We start from the raw sequence: 8349 nt of genomic DNA on the forward strand, positions 1-8349 counted from the left end.
TGCTGCCGCTGAGCCTTTTAAATGTGACTTGCAGAGGAGAGGGCAAGAGACAACAAAGGCGTGTGGACGGTAAGCTGAAAACCAACAGTCAAGAGATAAGGGAGGGAGGGAGTGAGTCAGAAAATCATCCATTCATACGCCACAACTTCAATGCAAAATAGAGTTACAATAAAATTGTTATTGTACTCTTGGTGTTTAATGCAGCTTAACTGTGCCAACGTTAGAGATTCCCCTTCCCTATGGGGAACAGAATGTATATTACTAGAATGGCCAGGTTCTATTGGGGACATGCAAGTTACAAATGCTGTGCACGCACACACACACACACACACACACACACACACACACACACACACAGCACTATAAAGCAGTGGTATCCAACCTTTTGGCTCATAGGTAATAAAGCGCCCTTAACACATTTGTAAAAAGTTCAATCGCAGAATGTTTTTTTTATTTTCAGATAGGAATTTTAGTGGCCCAACGAGGTACAAGTATCCTTTATTTCACAAGAAAAAAAGCCTAAATCTGAGACAAATCTGAAACAATTAATCCATTAATTATTGTGTGACCACTCACAGGACATTGGACCCCCATTTGGGAAATACTACCGCTCTCAAGCATTTTGGATGGAAGTGTCATCAAATTTGACTCACTCTCTCACTGAGAAGATCAACTGTGGAACAACAGTTTTCAATGTGGTTATTGTTGCAGAACTGTTTTTGTTGTTGTCATGGAACAGTTGGATACTTTGGGATATAAGTTCAATTGCTTTCTTGCTAATTATGTGCCTAGAGCCAAGCGATTAACTTAGCTTAGCATAAAAAAAAGGAATCGGGGACATAGCTATCTATAGTTAAAAATTTACTGTATATACAAGCACTTCTAAAACCTCCCAAATAACATGGTGTATCTCTAGCGGTTTCACTGGTGATTCCAGTCTTCATGCTACGCTAACTAATCGCCTCCTAGCTCTACTTACATAAATTAGTGCACAGACAGGAGAATGGTATCAATCTTCTCATCCAACATTCAGCAAGAAAACGAAGCGTTATTTCTCAAAATGTCAAAGGGTTTCCTCAAAGACTACATTACAGTATAAACACAATTACAATAATTACATAACTGTCTGTTGTAACTAGATGAAATGAACAGTGAATCTCTAACTGCTTGGCAATCACATCTGCATGATTACTGTTAATGATATCTTTGAGACTGCATCCATCACCAATACTTTTGATTAAATCTAGGCCTCAGAATATCTAGTTATTCATATTGAAGTTGGGCTACTGTGCCAAAAAAAAATATCAGAATGATGAATTGTGAATATTGTTCAGTTGGTAGGCTAAATGCTGGTTGAAAAAGTAATTCTGTGCAAACTTTCCATCTGCATTTAGCATCCAGCCCTCTTCTTGTGAGGTGTATGAGGCTACAGCTCACCTGTGAACCAGCTGTGTCAGGGCCATTAGATGGCTGAGTGAGAAAGGAAGAGTGAATTAATACGGTCCATTCCGAGACAGAGGTGTGATGCCTGGCACGGTGCGAGCTCAGTGCCAGGGTTCACTCATAAAACCAGCCGGCCTCCCAGGGCATCATTACAAGCTCCTACACACCTGCCGCAGAGGGAGCACAAGCTATCGTACAGTGTGTGTGTGTGTGTGTGTGTGTGTGTGTGTGTGTGTGTGTGTGTGTGTGTGTGTGTGTGTGTGTGTGTGTGAGTGAGAGAGGTGATTTTACAATGGGCAAGTGCGCTTCAGGAATGTCATGACTTCTCTTCCAATTTTGATTAAATCTTTCTAAAGTTCTAATGACTTAAAAAAAAATAATAATAATAATTAAAGAAAATGTCTGCTTCCAAAGGGGTATCCAGTTATTTCTGCAGCAATTCGGAAAATACCTCTATGTAGTTCACAGTTTGGTTACTAAAAACAATTTCAAAGCGAACACAGATCTCCCCCGGCGCTGCAACAGAATGAATTAAATGACAACAAAAACAAACAGCGTCTCTGAGATGAGCGATGTCTGAAACTCAACAGGCATAAGTTGCTTTAAGACCAACAAGCACATATTACGACTGGGAGCCTTTCATTCTGTAATGTAGCCAAGCTAATGCTACACCAGGAGGCAGACTGCTTCTCTGTGGTAGCAACTGTTCTTCCACTTGTATTGCCCCTAGAAATAACACATAATACTTTCGCAGTCTGTATTGTTAGCTTCATATGCTTTTTTTTTTAAGAGGAGAATTTTGATACCCTTGTGCAGTATTTAGCTGAAAAGCTAAAGCTACTGTAGAGCCAGGAAAGGCAAAAAGCTAGCAGAACGACTGGAATCAGGGTGAAAAAGATGGCCTGTCTCACTCCAAAGTACCAAAAAAATGCTTACCAAAACCTCTAAAGCTCAGTAGTCAACACATATCTCATTTGTTTTATCCATACACAAACAAAAATGTACATAAAAATGACAAGTTGGGGTTTTATAGGGAGTTACCTGCTGAAACTAGTTCCCCCATCTTTTAGTCTATATGCTAACCTACTGCAAGCTAATCGTCTCCTGGCTACAGCTCCATACAGCACAAACATTAAAGTGGTTTCAATCTTCTCATGTAACTCTCAGCAAAAGAGTGAATAAGCATATTTCCTAAAATTTCAAATTATTTCTCTACACATTTGTTTTTGTTCCGAGCTGAAAAGGCTTTAAAGACAGTTTCAAATGACATGCTAGCAGACTAGCTACTGTGTCTTCTTTGGCATCAGTTTTCATGCACTAAAATATGTTCTGTGGTATGTTTTGTATGTGGAAATTCAAGTAGCACTACTGAAGCATAGTTTTAGATCAATTATTGACTTATTATACTAAGAAATATAATTAGAGCTGCCATTAAAAGGAGAAGAAAATGTAAAACCTTTAAGATAACAAGAACCATTTTCTACATAAATTCAGACCCATGTGGAGAAAAAAAGCACTGGAACCAACCGCACAAATACTTCAGGGATGAAGGACTAACTGCAATGGCGCTATAATCACTCATAAACAGAGTGAGAACTACTCTTTTATAGCAAAACTTCTGAACATAAATCTGGTTATCCACGATTAGCATACTTAGCTAGAGCAATTATCATTGCTGGCTCCCATACAGACGGGGAGCTTTGAGACTGGAAGTGAGAGCAGAAGAAAGAGAATTCAATAGTCGGCCAATCAAAGGAGATCCACAGGTTGGGCCAGACAAAACTAATACAAATATGCTTGTTTACTTGCCACAGTTCTCTAGCAAACTTTCTGCCACAGCAAAAATGTATTTGCATTTTAGATATCAGCTGATCTTCACGTTTTAATCCTGGATTACACAAACAAATCATGGCATTAGCTGCCCTCTGTGCATTCATCCTGCTGAAAGGGAAGCCAAATAAATTTTTTTTTTTACTTTTAGCGGCTGAAACAAATAATGTATCTAATGTTTAGCAGATATTAAGCAGTAAATATAGCTACATGTAAATATTCAAAAAGGGCAAGATGAGCAACATACAAATCTACACCCGAGCAGGAAGTTAAAACCTGGGAAATCGGCATTAACACACTTTCAGATGCAAAATAGTTTCACATGCATTCACAGAATTCTTCGAACCCACAGCTCATTGTAACCTCACACATGCACTGACACATCCAACATATGGCAGTGCCTTGAGGTGATCATACATTACAACACTAAGTAATTTCCTTTCACCTCTGTAGAATGTTCACAGTACCCTATAGATTTTTCAGTTTAAGCATGGTTGTCAGGTGCATGTTGTCGTGTTAACTGCTCTAGCAGCAGAATGGAGGCCGTTTCTCACTACACTCTAAATCTCTAGACAAACCCAGCAGCGCACACACTGCATGCTAAAAAACCTGTTTAATTATTCATGGGGAGTTGGTTTTACGATGCCAGCGTAGTCAGCCTCCCCACTGAGTTTTGCTGGGTGGGGCTGGGATTCACAGCAACGCGATGACGGGAGTGCGGCGTGCGCACCAGTGATCCCGATGACGGCATGTTTTAAAAATAGTGGCATGCCGTCATGCGGAGCAGGGGGTGAATCGAGCGGCGTGTGGTATACTCTTTGCTCTCTCTCTGTCATGTTGTGGATCAAGGTGCCAGTACTCCCAGTAAAGAATGAGATCACTCGGACTGGAGGGAGGCTGTCAAACCTTCTCATCGTCTGGCATGTCTTCACTACGTTGGTGGTCCGTCTGAACTGGGACCGCAGGCTGTTTCAATTCACATTGTTTTGTTTTTCCCATCAGTTTTTTTAGTGGTTTAACAATACATTTCATTTAAGAAAATACAAATAATATTAGGCTGGAATCGCCAGACTTATTCACAAACGCATATTAGTCTGGAACCTCTCAGTTCTTTTACAATTTCCAAGCGCCGTTATCAACGGCGCAGACCAAAATGCCTTGCAATTGAACAGACCTACAACCAATCACAGCAAGGAAACATGACCTTGAAATTTTCCCTCCAAACTTCTCACGTTTGAGGCTCAAAGAGGTAAAATTATTGTTTAACAAAAAGCAAAAATTAGCAAAAAGTCCAAAAAAAGAAGTACGAATTATGGGGGCCTGACCAAGTGGACTAACCAAACTTTAGCCAGAGTATTGTCACATCATGTATCTGTGTCAGTATTGACAAATGATCACTTTATTTGCCAGGTGTGCCAAGGTGTAAAAGTAGGCAGGGTTTCTCTTAGGCTACATTCACACTTCTACGTTTTCATTTTAAATGCCGTTTTTATAACAAAAATGTCCACACAAGAGTTTAAGCTCTGTAGCAGAACTAATCTCCGTCAATATTAACACGTCTGACAACGCATATCACATGACCATTCTCATACACTGGGCATGCACGTGGCGTGATTGTCTGACGTTACTCTGCGGTTGAAAATCATGGATGTGTAAGTTGAAAATACAGAAAAAAAAAATACTTTGGAGAAAGAACAACAATGGCGAAAAGTAAGACAATGGATTAATTTGCTTGGACCGAACGAGGTGGAGAACTGTCACTAAAAGGTATGTAAGAAAAACTAAAGGGAAAGACAACTGTCTCCGTTTTCTGCCCGTCTACAGACGCGACCATGGAATTTTCAAACCAAAACGGGGTCAGCAGTGTTTCCAAATGTCTTCACCTTAGGGGCTCGGAAACGCTGCATTAGTGTGGACGTAAGGAGTAAACGTAGCTAAAGATATTCGTTTTTTTAAACAAAAACAAGCGCTCTTTTTTCATTCTTTCATTCATTGACCCCATTTTAGCCTCACTCCACTGGCTGCCCGTGCATTTTAGGATCCACTTTAAAAATGTATTTATTTGTTTTTAAATCCCTCAGTGGTACTGCCCAACCCTACGTCTCTGAGCTGCTACACCCTTACACACCTACCCGTTCTCTCAGGTCAGCTGACTAACTCCTGAGTGTCCCCAAAATGAAGCGTAAGCTCAAAGGGGACCGTGCCTTTGCTGTGGCAGCACCTAAACTGTGGAACAATCTGCCTCTGGCCATTAGACAGGCCTCTTCACTGGCTGTTTTTAAATGGCTTCTTAAAACCCACCTCTTCTCCTTGGCCTTTGACACCTGACGTTGACATTTTCATGTTTGATTGTATGGCTGTTTTCTCATGTTTTATGTCTTTGTTTGATTTGTATTTTATGCCAGTGTGAGTTATGTATTTTATGTCTTTTATTTATTCTTCTGTACAGCACTTTGGTCAACTTTGGTCGTTTTAAAGTGGTCTATAGATAAAATGTGATTGATTAATTGATTCTTCTCACAACTACTGTACTTCCATCACTATGTGTGTGCACAACTCCATTGTGCAGCTGTGACAGCAAGCTTTTTTTTGCCCTCCCTTCAAGTATAGCCATTCACAGCACTTGTTCCTTTGGACGTGGATGGATGACACATTGTACCACCCTAGTTCCTTTGAAGCAAACCGAACCCTTTACTCCAAAACGATGTCCTCATTTTAGAAGACGACGGTGCCTCTTTGCTCTTCTTTGTGTTGCACAACAGATCTCACCAAGCCAGTGATCTGCTCTACACATACCTGCTGTGAACACGCCAATACTATGAGTCCGCCATTTAAATGAGCAGATATAAAATCCAACACCACCCTGTTGATATCTGATGACAACACGAATATCATGCCAGGAAACTGCAGACCACAATGGCTGCTGGATCCAAGTATTTATGGATCCTCGTCTGCCTTCACTCGCCAAATAAAGAACCAAACCTGCCAGCATCTACATTTAGTATTTAGATGAGAATGCATGACTTAAGGTAGAATATGATGTGTTGATAAGATGTAGACAGTTGAGATAAAATGTTTTATTAGACGTCTGGCTTCAGTTTCTGGACAGAAAACCGTGTCCTTCTGAATCACAGATCCATCTACAAAAAAAACCTTGCAGATACTCACTGACGGGAAATACAGTAATCAATATTGCAGGTGTCATTCCAAAATGGCATCCACCGTTTCCCAAAATGTGTCTGTTCAAAGAGAAAATGATTGCTGGCTTTAATATCCTTTCAGTTATCAGGTATCTTAAACCCTCTCCTCAGAAAAAAGAAACATTTCAAAAGGATGCTATCATCTTTGTTTTTCTTTAAATATTGAGCTAAAAGAAATAATTTTTCCGAAATGGATACATTGCATTTTGGCAAGAAGGCTTTCATTTGTCAATACTTTTCTGGAAATCCATGTGCAACGGAGCGTGGAATTGTGAACAGTGCCAATGGGAGCGGGCGGCCAGCGCTGACCAGAAATGTAAATTGGCGGTCTGAAAGCCAGGAGCCATGTCAGCTGCACTCCTGCAAACAGTAATAACTCTCTACAATCACACCATAATGATATGCTTGGGGTCCTGTTAACTCTGCATGTAATGATGGTCTCGCTTTTCTGTGTCTGTTAACAGAAAGGATGTTAGCAGCAGCACTGAAGAGCACTGGTGTGTGTGTGTGGAGGGGCTTACAGTGGCAACGGGGGTCGCACTGGATCATTATCCTCTCCATTAACATCCCAATTACACACCTTCATTCACATTAAGAGCAGGCACATGTGTGCTGTGACCTTTGTTTGAGGCATTACTCTGCTCCGCCTCTGTAATTCAGAACCACAACCTTGAACCCCCAACACCTCCTCTGACCACTTTCCACCCCTCCTCCATCTCTCACTCACCACCAACCCTCACTACCTCCATGGTCCTAACAGTCGATTGAGTCTAACGCTACATCTACACTACTACCATTTCATTTTCAACCACGTTTTGAGACTAAAACGATCTCCATCCACACAAGAGTTCCAGTAGCAGAACTAATCTCCGTCCAGATTAACACGTCTGACAACACATATCATGACTATTCGCTAATCTGGGCATGCGCATGTCGGTGTAAACAGGAAGCAGAATGTCTGACGTTACTCTGCAGTTGAAGTTGCGTTTTAAAAAAAACAGTCTACATCACATAAATGCTGAAATGATCTAAAACAATGGTAAACACAACTTAATAGATATCATACATATCCAAGTATTGCGGTAGATCATCTTTATTAGTTGTAGTGTGTAAAGGGAAAGCGCTTTTTTATTTTCTCTCCATTTATGCTCACTGCACAGAGACAGAAGTCTCAAAATCACAACTTTAGAAGAGAAATAAACTGGAACACATTGATTCTATACCATTATATTCACATTCATATAAAAATCCTTGGCAAAATGTGAAATGGTTCTGTTCAACTCATATTGCCGTATTATACCATATACCAGAGATAAATAGGGGGTCCTCAGAGTTACTTCAGGGGGGCCACCAAATTAATGATTTCTAAAATTAAAAAAATGTTTTAACATGAATCCAACATATTATTAGCAAATATAAATCAGCCTATTTGTGAAAAAACCTACTGATGATAGGCTAACTGGCCTAAAGGTAAGGTAGTCACTAAGGTACAGTTCATCCCATAGACTGTAAATATTAATATTTACAGTCTATGGTTCATCCTAAGGATTCACTGTGCCAAATGTATGTGCCACTTTACACATAGGCCCAGTTTAATATGCAACTTCATGTGTACAGTATATGTAGTAGGGGGTCCCTGATCCATCTTTCTTTTAGTTAAGGGGTCCTTGGCTTATAAACCATTGAAGATCCATGCCATATACACCATATTATTCCCTGAACACTTGTTTTTATATTAATAGACTACTTTGATGTGTGTCATTTTGTGGCGTGTGTGTTTAATTGAAAGCAGTTTTCTGAAGTTTGATTAAAATGCTCATTCTTGGTCGTGACTAAAGCCTGATCCGACTTCCAGCCCAAATTCTTTTCTTTTTTT

This window comes from Perca fluviatilis, chromosome 23, assembly GCF_010015445.1.
Source record: "Perca fluviatilis chromosome 23, GENO_Pfluv_1.0, whole genome shotgun sequence".
In the NCBI taxonomy this organism is placed as follows: domain Eukaryota; kingdom Metazoa; phylum Chordata; class Actinopteri; order Perciformes; family Percidae; genus Perca; species Perca fluviatilis.